Here is a 12,394-nt window from a genome sequence, read left to right on the forward strand (position 1 = left end):
TAACATTATGTCACCTCTGCTTTATATAGTTTGAAGAAAACCACAACTTCGATTTAAAATATGTATAATGGAGGTAATTATGGATCACTACCCAGTGTTTTTTTCAAGTACCTGTGCTAGGCCTCTCTCTCTTCTATGCCACCTTGTCCCCCTTGCCTCACTGGAAGTCAAGGATTCTCATTCACCCTGCTTGAGGGAGGAGGCTTATGGGTGTCCTGAATAATTGAAAAATAGGGGCTCTTTCCATGGAGCAGTATAGATAAAACTCATTAAAGTCTTGTGATAAAAGTGAATGTTCTTAGGCTGAACAAACCACAGGTGGCATGAGGACACCTGTTGGTAGAAGGGACAGCAAAGTAGCTCGTCCACCTGTGCCTCAGGTAGTGCTCTTTCAGGTGGTGACCAGTGATCTCAACTTCCCCTTGTACTGAACTCCCACAGTGCTGGGTAGTCTGATGTGCCTATCCTTACCTCCACCAAGTCTCTCCCCTGTAGTACCCCACAGGTCCTCCAGTTCAGGTCCTTCTCTCTTCCGTTCCCTGACCTCAGGCGCTCTTCCATCTCTCCATCTGCGGGTCCTCTGGGGGAGGAGTTAGGGCTGCTGGCTTGGCTCTTCATCTAATCTCTTTCTAGGTCATGATCTCTGGGCTCCCTTTGACTCTCAAAAGCTTGCTTCCGAGTCACAAATCTGAACATGCACGATTCTATTTTAGTCTCAATCTAATGAGCCTACTCTCCTTAAGATGACGTGGTCATATAAAAGAAAGTTGGAAAAAGAAAAGCACGGAATTAATTTTTAAAGATGCTGTCGGTACAATTGTATTGCTGCTAATCCCTATCTGTCTTTGTGCCACTGATTCTTTTGGCCTGCAGAATGGGATCCAAATACTTTCAAATGGATGTCTTTCTGGTGTTGATGAAAAAGATCAGATACTGTAAAGAAAATTCCCATTTTAATTTCTAATACCAAAAATAGCCTTTCATTAAAAACACAGCACATTCACTTAAGAACCATTGACTAAATTACTGCTAGGTGCCAGGGAGTTTGCTTTCCTGCTTCCCTTATTTACAGAGAAGGTGCCTAGGAATCACAGGAATTAACATACTGGTTGGTGATAAACAAGGCAGTCTGTTCCAATGAGTGAACATTCTAGTGGGATTTTAGTATGGATATATTCATTCATTCATTTACTCGATGTTTTCTGAGCCCCAGCTTAACCCTTGACACTAAACATAGAAAAGACATGTAGGGGACAGATATGCGGGTAAAACGATAATTGCTTCAAAGTGTATTTAAGGTTATTCGATGTAGATGAAGAAGGCCTCGGTAGGGGGCGTCATGGAGCATTTCCCAGAGGAGATGAGGTTTGGGCTTTACTTGTGGGGATGAGTGGGAACGGATGAAGTGAGGAGACTTGGATGGATGCTCTAGACCATGCGAAACACAGAGGCAAGACCAGCAAGAGCGTGTTTGGAGAAGGGCCCTTTGCATGAATTTAGACCAAGGAGAAAGGCTTTTGTCCAAACACAGTTCAGCACAAAAGAAAGAACTCAAATTCTCTGCATTCCTGTGTTGCTTTTTTCTTAAAAACAAAAGCTGGACTGTGTAAGTAGATGCCATCCAGACATCTGCTGGTATGGATGAAGTGCATTATGCCGAGAGACACTGGCGCCCCAGCAATGTTTCAGGGCACTGGAAAGCAGAGAAGTGTCGGGGGTTGGCTCCAGGAGTGAGACTGCTTGGGAGTCCAATTTTTAAGAAGTATTGTGGTAGGTCCTGCTCTGGGAACTCTAGTTCAATCCTGCAGCTGTTTGTGACATAATTTATCCCATCTCTACAGTAGGTCACTACACATCTTTGGTGAAATCCACCCCAGGCTATTGGCAAATATAATATCACTGTCAAGCTTTCATTTAACTTTTTCTCTACTACGTGTTCTTAGGTTAATAAGGGGGAAATGATTTTGACAAGAGAACACTTATGAAAGAAATTTTGAAAAATGATTTTCTTCCATGCAAATGGTCAATGGAATAGTTTTTGTCATTCAATCAGTAAGTACCCTAGAACTCTACTTGACACTGCAACTCAAGTTTTTGAATCATTTGCTTCTTTATGGCTGATCTTCCTTCCCAGCTCCAGTCCAAGTAGAAAGTTACTACACTAGATTCTAATCACTGGCTGAATTAAGGTCAGAGTTATGAATTCAGCTCAAGGTCCCAAACAACAGCCTCCTCCCTTACACCTCAGTACTCAGAGAATGGCAAACAATACAGAATAAATGCATATAGTTTGTCAATTATACTGGTAATTGTTTAGGAAAGAACTGCCATTTCTATAAATGGAAATGCAAGAAAGATAGTATCATTGACTGTTTCGAATCTATAAGTCTGCTTGTTTCAAAAGGTCATCACAATCTCTTGCTTTACTTTGGTTTTGAAAATTATCCTTCCATTGAACTGGAAAAAATATTTTTAAAGTTTTGAAATGTATAAACCGTGTAGAATAAAGTTTGTATAGTTGAACCTTGGAAAATTAAGTGCAGGGATGCAATTGCACTTTCAGTGTCAAGTGCTGTGCTCATTTTCTGAAAATTTCAATCAGAAACTAACATCAGCTTCTCAATTCATTTGCTAGGGGAAATCTGGGGAATTTATTTTCAGAGTGTATTTCCAGAATTCAGCTGAGCTTTTTGCTCTTGGTGGCTGACTTTTTCAAATAGAGAGCTCTGTACCACACATTTGAAGTTAGGGTATGACTGTATCGGCAATTACTGTATAGATGTTCTCTGCTTAACAGAAAATGTATATATATATATATATATATATATATATATATATATATGTATCTATATGTATAACCCATGTACAACACTTAGAGATTATTTGCTAAAAAGATCTCAAAAACATTATAAACGTGTAAGTTGCCATTGTGAAAAAACATCAATTCAGGAACTACTCTTTTATAGAGTAATCCAGTCCAACTCACTGTAGATAATTTTATATATTTAGTACCTTTCCATTTTAATGAAAGAAACCATAAGATCATTCCTTGCTGCCCTAGGGTCTCCTGCAGCCTTATTAACAATGCTGCAGGGGGTTTTGTAGTTATTAAAATAATTGTACTTAGAATCTTGCCTTTTAGATACAAAGAAGTATCAAGACACAGCTTGTAAGCGCTGTGAAGGCGATCACTTGTTATTCAGAAAACCACCGTGTTTGTGATTATTTGGTACAGGACAGTGGTCACCAGCTTCTGTTCCCATAGCAGCCAACAGACAACCCAGGTATGTGGGGTAGATTGGGTGCAGACGAAGGCCACGAGGTGTACATATCCCTTCTAAAGAGGGCAGGGCTACTTAATTCTGGGTGACTGCCGCCATACAGGAAAGCGAGTCCCACATGCTGTGCTTTCTGTATTTGCTGACTCATCTACAGAACCCCCAAACTCATGTTTCTATCTGAAGTCTCTGGATTAAAAATAAAATTGCCTTGTGGGCCAAATATCTGCAGGCTACCTGTTTTCAACCTCTGCTATAAGCCTGTGTTAATTCATTGCTCTCCTCATTTATTAAACAGACTAGGATTCCCTTCACCATGGACCGTGTCTTAACCAGTTTTGCTTTCCCCAAAGCCTGGAACTGTGCCTGGCACATAGTACCGGCACAAATATTTGTTATTAAACTGAATTGAGCTCTGAATAAATGAGAGCCAGAGAAGGGTGGTCTGTTTGTTTGTTTTTTAAGAGCTTGACGAATCTATTAAATCTGGACACTTTGGAAAATTAAACATTCACAACTATTATAAACTGTGTCCATTCCAGGCAGAGGATTCCTTTTAACCATTGGTAGACTTCGAGGTTTACTTCTTTTTCTGTATTTTGTGAGGAAAGTATTAGGTTTGGCTTTAGGTACTTTTATGGAAAAAGAGATGACAGAGGGTCTTAAGTAATTTATATAAAATGAAATGAACAGGTATTAAATGAAATCCCATTATTATTTTGACTATTATTCATTTCTTGGGATACTAGAAATATTATGACTGAATTAAAAATTACTTTGGTTTAGTCAGAATTTACTCATAAAGTGAGAACTGAAAAAAGCTTTCTTTTTGCCTTTGGAATATATAATGAAATGAAGAACTCGGCAGGGGGTTCTCCTTCATTCCAAGCTCCTCCAGTGCCTCTGAAAACTGAGATGAGTCTGATTTAGGAATACTGTAAATGACAATGAAAGTCTATCTAAAATTTGAAAAGGAGAGAATCCATAATTTCCTCTCTAGATAGCCATGACCACCTGAGAAAGTCTGGTATATATTATAGAAGGAAACATCAAATGTTTATTCTGCCAGGTCTAATGCTTAACATTACTATATTTAATTCTCATAGCATCTCAGTGAGATAGAAACTATAATCATCCTTATTTTAAGATGAGGAAACCAAGTCTCAGAGAGGTTGCTTTTTTTTTCCCTTTTAATTTACTTTTCTGTCTCAATACTGCATCTTTTTCAATGGACGCATAGTATTTCCACCATTACAAACAATAGAGCAATGGATACCCATATACACACACCTAAACTCATGTCCAATTATTTACTTGAAATGCCTAGAAGTTGTGTTATTACATCAATTACTTAAAAAAATTAATATCTATTAAGTATCTTTTTTGCCTATAACCCATCTGCCCTTATTTCATGCCATTAATTTATTGGAAAATTCTGTCATTTGTGGCTGGACAAACTCGATCACTTCTTATAAAATATTCTATGTTCAAAATTTGGCTGTTATCATTTCTTGTGATATTATTATTATTATTATTATTTTTTTTAAGCTGAGCCATCCTGCCACCTGTTGGCAGCTCAGTGGCAGCTCAGTTCAGGCCGGGAATCGAACCACTGTTGCTCAGAGCTCAAACTCTTCAGCGAGCTCTTAACCAACTGAGCCACTTGGCTGGCCCTCTTGTGACATTATTTAACTTGTTTCTCTATCCCCTCTATTTACTGAAAACTGGTAAGTCATATAGAGTTTTTATTAGATTCAGATTCATTTTTTTTTAAGCAAGAATACTTTATAAGAGCCTTTCTGATGAAAGCAATCCACTTACTTCTGAGGTTTCACCTTTTGTTAAGATTGAGAACTTTCTAAACAGTGGGCATGGTTACCTCTGAGGTCCTTACCATGTGAAATGACATGACCTGGCCTTGCAGAACACTAGCGCCAATGGTATGTGTTGTATCTCCTAGTTGTAAGAATCACCCATGAAATCTTGCCCAGTACATCTCCAGCTCGCCTTTCATCTTTGACCAATTTGGAAAGCCTCTCTCATGTGCCTCTCATGGGCCATTGAGACAAGCTTTAGTACAAACTGCTTGCACCTGTGTCTTGAGGTCCATTTCCATTGTCTTACAGCTATTTTCACTTGATTTTCTTATACCACCATGAGGTACTGTTTGAAGGAGAATTTACACATAATCCTTTTGCACCTGGCCTTAGTGATGAAGGCTTGGAGAGAATTCTGCTAAGATTCTACAGGCTACCAATGCAACTGTTCCTTCTCCCATGCCCATCCTTGTCTGTCCCCTTGAATGTGATACTTCATGCACCCTCATAACCACAATTTGAGAAGCCCTCCAGCACAGCTTTGGTTTTTTCCTTCCTTGCTCACCTCTCAAGCTTGCATTTTTGTGGATAAACATTGATGGCTCCATTCAGCTCTCCTCCCTGAGAGTTACCTGCTTCTACTGGGTTCACTCCAACCCTCAGAGTGGGACCTGGCCAGAAACCCAGATGTACCATAGTGGTTAAGAGCACAGGCTCTGGAGGCCAGCAGACCTGGAGTTGAAATCAAGCTATATGGCTCTTTCTAGCTATAAGTTATCAACACATGCAAGTGTAAGTGTAATCTTCTATAAAATAGAGATATTAATATTTACTACATAGGATTATTGTGGAGATTAAATGAGACAAAGCAAATGCCCAGGTCAATGCCTGACCCATGGTGAACACCCAAAGAATGGAAGCATTGTTTTTGGTGTTATCATGTTCCCATACTCATGCCAGGTCTCTAGACCCTCAGTTTCTACTGGTACAGAGACATATATTTAATGGTGAACAGATAAAATGAAATAATGAAGCAAAGTGAAGTTCAATAAAGCCTACAGAGTTTAAAGCAATAAAATGCTCCTGAGGGTGAATAATAAAATTATAGACTGGAAGGAGTCTGAGGAGTAACCAAATCCACTCCCTCACTTTACAGATGAAATGACTGAGGCCCAGACAGGTGGACTGAGCTTCTCTAAGCTCTGCTGCCTACCAAGCAGGTACACTGCCATATGAACCCATGTCTGACTTTAGCCAGGATGTTTTCCTCCACAATGCCCTCGCTTGATAATGGCTCACTTGGGACTTATCTTTTGGCCTTGTACTAAGGACTGGGGTTATGATGCAAAAATTGGGGGAAATAAATCTTGGAGTTGCATCTCCTAGGTTTTCGGATGAAATGGAAGAATCAAGAGGAAAAAAAGAGTCATGATTAAAAAGTAGTGGGGCGTACTCTGAGGAGTTGAGCCAATCTCCATTACCATTGCTTGTAGACACTGTTTGGTCCCAGAGAATCTATTCCTACATTTAAATGTTATGTTCAATAATAGAACAAAAGGACTCAAAGAGTTCCCTTTGAAAATAATTACAAAATTACCATGATAATACATAAGAGGAGTTTTGTTGTATCCCCACATTGAAGCTCTGTGTGGGGGAACAAGTGGAAAATGGAAAGCAAGCCACCATGACAGGCCATCACGGAAAGCAGGCTCCTGTGGTGCCAAATGTGCTGTTTAAAGGTTGCTCGTTTCTCATTTCTCTTTAACTATCCCTTTAATCACTTTGTCTCTTGCTAATTATTATGCATAGGCAAATATGATTATCAAATTTTAATTGCACCATCACAGACACTGTACAAATGATAATAATAGAATTTGCAATCTGCTTTGGTAATTTTTGGACTGTAACTGTGCCTTAATTTGTACAAATGAAATGCATTTCATTTGTCTTCTAGGTAGTTATTATTCTACCCAATGTTTTTTTTTGTATGTTTGCTTTTTAGATTATCCATTCCAATGCTGCTTTTCTAAAAACTTGGTTGATCCGTACCAACACCATGACAATTTTTATATTTTAATATTTTGTATGTAGGCAGTTTTAGAAATTAGAGTTGGTTTTATTTCACACTGTTCATTCATTCATTCACTCAATAAAATTATCAAAGCACCTACTCTGTCCCAGGCACAGTATCAGACCCGGGAGGTAAATAATGTAATAAGCCCCCCGACTTATTAGCTCTACAGTCTATGGAATCGTATCTACCCTCTTGTCCTTAGTTACAGTCTATATGCTAATTGCTTTCAAATCTCTGTTTCCAGATCTGTCTTCCTCTTCTCTGATCCCTAGACCCATGCATATTCAAATACTTACTGCACAACTATACTTGTTTGTTTTAAAGACACCTTAAAATCAACATGCCCTAATCTGAGCTTATCTTCTTTCCATTAAAATTGCCTCCCCATTGAAACATCCCCAATCACAAGAATGGTACCCATAATCTAAATCCAGAAATTTGAGACTATCCTTGACTCCTCCCCCATGTCTTTTTCTTGTCAGTTCTTCCTCCTAAGCAGCTGTGACATTTGTCCACTGGTACATCACTCCTACTGGTACTGCCCAGTCTAGTGCACTCTCACCTCTCACTTGGAGTGGAAACAGTGTCCTAATGAGTGTCCCTGCATCTAGCTTCTCTCCGCCCCAACCACTCCATTCTCATGGTCAGCCACAGTGATCCTTCTAAAAGGCAAGTCGATCATGTCTTTTCCTTTTTATACTTTTTCAATCGCCTTCCATCATTTGGGGGATAAAAATCTAAGTTCCTTAAATGAGGCTTCCACAGCTCTTCACTATCCAGGGGCTCTCCTACCTCTCCATCTTGGCGTCTTGCCAGCCCCCTGCCTGTCTCCATTTGTGATGAACTCTCCTTACCTGAAGAGAAGCCCCTATGCATGTGAGCTCTCCTAGCTAGGCCCGTAATCGGCTGCTCTCATTTCTTGGAAATGCCTCAGCCTTAACTGAGGGATGCTCCCCAGGGAAGCCTTTCTTGGCCTCCTGAGTGATGTTTACAGCCCAATAACCAGCAGAGCCTCCTAATTCCCTCCTCTGATACTTCCCCACTTCATTCTTTCTCAGTTGTCCTCCTCCGGTGCTAGACTGTTAAGAACTGATGAGTAGAAAACTTGTCTAAATCACCCACTATTGTATCAGACATAACATTGGTTGACTAAATGAATGAGACTTACAAAATAAATATGTCATCTTTGATAGATGCTCTAATAGAGGTATTCACAGACTGCTATGGAACCCAAATGAGGGACATCTAAATTGGAGTTGGGGTTCAAGGAACACAAACTGCTCCTAGCACAGTGCACAACACATAGTGAACTGAGTGTGAAGCACCAATAAATGAATGAGTTAATCTGTCTCTTCATGGTGAAGGGTGGCAAAATATGCCACCCCAAAATGTGCCTCTTTGGCATGAGAGCTGATTATTTGAGCTGATGGCTTTGAAAAAGAACAGACAGAGAAGGTTTGAAACAGAGTAGAAATTACCTTTGTGTAAGCAAAATTTATATTTAGAAAGGAAATCTCCATTTGTAAGGATCTCTCTCTCTCTCTCTCTCTCCCTCTCTCTCCCCTGCCCCAAAAAGGATGAATTTAAATTATCAGAAACTCTTATCAATGGTGATTTAAGAGAACTTAATTCTACATAATAAACCCTACTTTGCATTATCATCTCCCCATAACTGGCCTTCCCCATTTATTTTTATTTCATTTTTAAATTTTCTTAAAATGGTATTTGGGCCCGAATTCTAAGCTACCTCTTTCAGACTTACTCATTTTTCTCTGGGTATCTCCCAAGTATTATGAGGTACACATGTTAATAAACTTCTGTTTGTTTTTCTTTTGTTAATTTGCCTTTTGTTACAGGGGCCCCACCCAGAGAAGTTAAAAAATGAAGGGAATGTTATTGTTTTCCTTCCCTACAATGGGAAAAATGACATTCCAGGAGAGGAAACAATGCATGTGGAATCATGGAGGTGTGAATCAGCAGAGAAGTTATAGGAAGTACACATTGTTCTACACGGGTGGAGTAAAGAGTGCATGGCCAGCTGCTGGAAAAGGAAACTATTTACAAAGATGGGCAGGACCTGATCATAAACCATGGATCACAAACCAAGGAGTCTCTATTTTATTCTGAAAGCTATAGGGATTCAGGCCAGGAAGTGACATATATTTTGGAAAAAACATTATGGCTGTCTATAGAGAGAAAAATTAGATGGGTGGAAGTGGGGGGAGGAGTGTGCTTGTGGCAATTTGTGGTGGTAGATTTGACTAATCAGTAGGGGTGGGGGATGGGCAATCATTCAGGCCTGAAGTGTTAAGAACCTAAATAAGGCAGTGGCAGTAAAGATACACCCATAGGGCTTGGTGATGGAGGGGATAAGGCAGGGTTAGTAAGCAGGGAGGGCTTGGGATCATTCACAGGGTCCTGGTTCAGGTGAATGAATGTGTGGATGGCAGTCTCTTCAACTGAGCGTTCGGGCTGGTTTGGAGGGAAGATGAAGAAGGTAATGGATTGTATCCAACATGGATACAAGCTTCTATCCAATAGAAGCAATAGTAGCTCGATCCTCACACAATACCACAAAGCTTATTTAACCAGAATGTAGCCAAGGAGGCTCAAATCTGAGTGCCAAACTCATTCCCGAAACCCCATCAAGCCCTGAACTATTCAGAGACAGAGGCCACATGGTGCCTGGGGTCTCCCTGTCTCTTGAACACTTCAAAACCCTTAGTGAGAAGATGAAGGCAGGAAAACAAAACAAAACAAAAAAAACGAAACTAGGTGTGGTGTGGAGCAGTTGGGTGGTTCTAGGAGTGAGAAGCTGGACGCAAGGCTGAGGTGAGAGTGGGGGTCAGCTGGCAATTTATTTGGTAACAGGAATGGACAGAGAGAATATGGAGGAAGAGGACACCGGAGGGAGGCTCAGTAATAGGGCAGGAACATGGAATGCAAGACGAAAGCCTGCAATGAAAGGAAAACATGGCAGTGGCCATTTTATAACAATTTTAAGTGTTTGGTAGCTGAGAACGGGCTGCGAATGGAAATCTTTTTCTAACACTGTTCACAATGCTGTGGGTCCTTATTAGACGCCATTCACAGTACTAAGTTACAGGGTCAGCGTAGGGCCTCCAGTGCCCAGCATGACCTCATGCATAGGTCAGGCACTCTATCAACATTTGTTGGCTACGTTGATAAGTGAACACCAAAGGTATAAACAGTGCTTTTATTTAGGAGGAAATCTTGCCATGGAAAACAGTGGAGCGGAGCTTCACGAAGGTTTGGCGTAGTCCTAATGGAGCTTGTCTTCCATGGGGGTGGAGTGGTAAACAAGTCTCCTAAGTAACTTGATGACCTATTAATGACACTACACAGCAATCAGTCAAGCACTTGGGACCTGGTGTGATGGATACATTGAGTCCGATCAACCAATCTATCAAGAATCACAAAGCAATTGAGAAGCTCAGCTAGAAGAGATGGAAGTGCTGATGTGAGAACCCCAGATGCCTGGTTTCAAGGCAAATTGAGCTGAAGTACCCCCTTCGTCTATCAGCCTAGTTTCTAGAATTAGCAGTGAGCTCAAGAGATGACATTTCTCTCTTGAATCAATGAGAGGGCTGTTGCTCAGCTGTAAACAGGGAATTTAGATTACTCCAATGTGTGATCATTTCATGTTTTTAAAATATGCAGTTGGCCATAATTTTCATTACAACAAGGTTTTAGTATAATGCCTGGGAATTGAAAGCTCTGCACAAGGCTCTGTTGATTCCAAGCTTAAAGGTTACATAATATCATGACATGATAAAAAGGAAAACCTCGTTCTTACGGAAGATACCCTATCCACACACAGGAGTGCATGTGTACCTAGATTCACCTACTTGTATTCACCATGGACCTGAACTTACTAGCACAGGCTGAAGAAAGCACAACGTGAGGAGGATTCAAGCAAGACAGAGCTGTAGTTGCTGTGGAAACCATAGTACTGATCTGTAACTGACTTAATAATGGATGGATTCACTTCTTGGAAACAATTTCTAAAACTTATTTACTGAAATCTTTCACAATGGGAAGGTTCTATGGTTTTGTTTTGTAAATTTCAGCTCTAGGTGAATTTTTCTGCATAACTAAATCTGAAAAATTGGAGGATTTTTTTGCCATTGTTTACTTTAAATGCAGATGTACAGCATAGATGCTGATTCTATAGGGCTGATGTGAGCTCGATAGTCACAGTCAAAAATTAAAAAGAAAAAAATCATTGCTACCTCTGTATTCTTAATGCTTTTTTCCAGTTGGTCTTTGGGGACATTTCACATCTAGCTGGAAGAGGCACTGTAGTCTCTAGTCTGAAACATTAATAGCCAGCACACCAAAAGTGGCAGCTCAATTACCTATGGATTGGGACCCTATTAATCCTTTCTTATAGCGTTATCTACTTGGTCTATACCAAAGGCTGCTGGCAGGGAAATCTCTCTGAATTTCTTTCCAAATATAAAGTTGGCAGATAACATCTATTCTCTCTCTCTCTCTAGATATATAGCTTCAAAGGAAACAAAGATCTTAGATTTTCATTTTTTTATGTGTGAAACTAGTTTTGCTTCAGTGAAACCCAAACTTTTTAATAATGTTAAATATTGTAATATTTTTAGGTTCTGAGTAGAGTCATTTTTGAACTGTCAATTTATGGCATAAATGCTCATTAAAAAAAATCCTCCCTATTGACATTTAGGGGTAATATAATCATAGTAACAGCAGAGCACTCTTAATTTTGAGATTAAAAGAAAATTGATTCTATCAATTATCACAGCTACCAGCCAAAGTAAATGTAAATCTTTGTTCCAAATCTTCAGTTATTAATACTTATTAATACTATTTTTGACTTCTGTCATGGGTACTATATGGTAAACTTGGTAAATTAATACAATTTGCCAATGGCCTGCTTTTGAAACCTATGAAGTGACCAAATCCTTGTATAACAAAACTCTAGGGCCTCCATATTTTCGCCACAGGATAATGTTGTTACACCAATTTCATTGTTAAATTGTTTCTTTTTGTAGAGACCGGATAAGAAAGATTGTCAATGCAGCAGAATAATATTTTGAAATATTACTGGATGTATTTTTCCATCTTAGTAATTTTCTTTTACCCTCAGCCTGAAGAAATGCATGTCTTAGAGGAGAGAGAATACATCGCTGGTGAGGAGAGTCATACTCTTGGCTTTGAGTTTCAAAGACAGT

General features: G+C 39.6%; 1 protein-coding gene across 5 annotated transcripts in view; it reads right to left on the minus strand.

Moving 5' to 3' along the window:
* The window catches only part of SCHIP1 (schwannomin interacting protein 1), a 731,629-nt gene that overhangs the window by 165,234 nt on the left and 554,001 nt on the right, over nt 1–12,394 (minus strand). The window lies entirely within an intron of this gene.

This window comes from Hipposideros armiger, unplaced genomic scaffold (genome assembly GCF_001890085.2).
Source record: "Hipposideros armiger isolate ML-2016 unplaced genomic scaffold, ASM189008v1 scaffold_16, whole genome shotgun sequence".
Classification (NCBI taxonomy): Eukaryota; Metazoa; Chordata; class Mammalia; order Chiroptera; family Hipposideridae; genus Hipposideros; species Hipposideros armiger.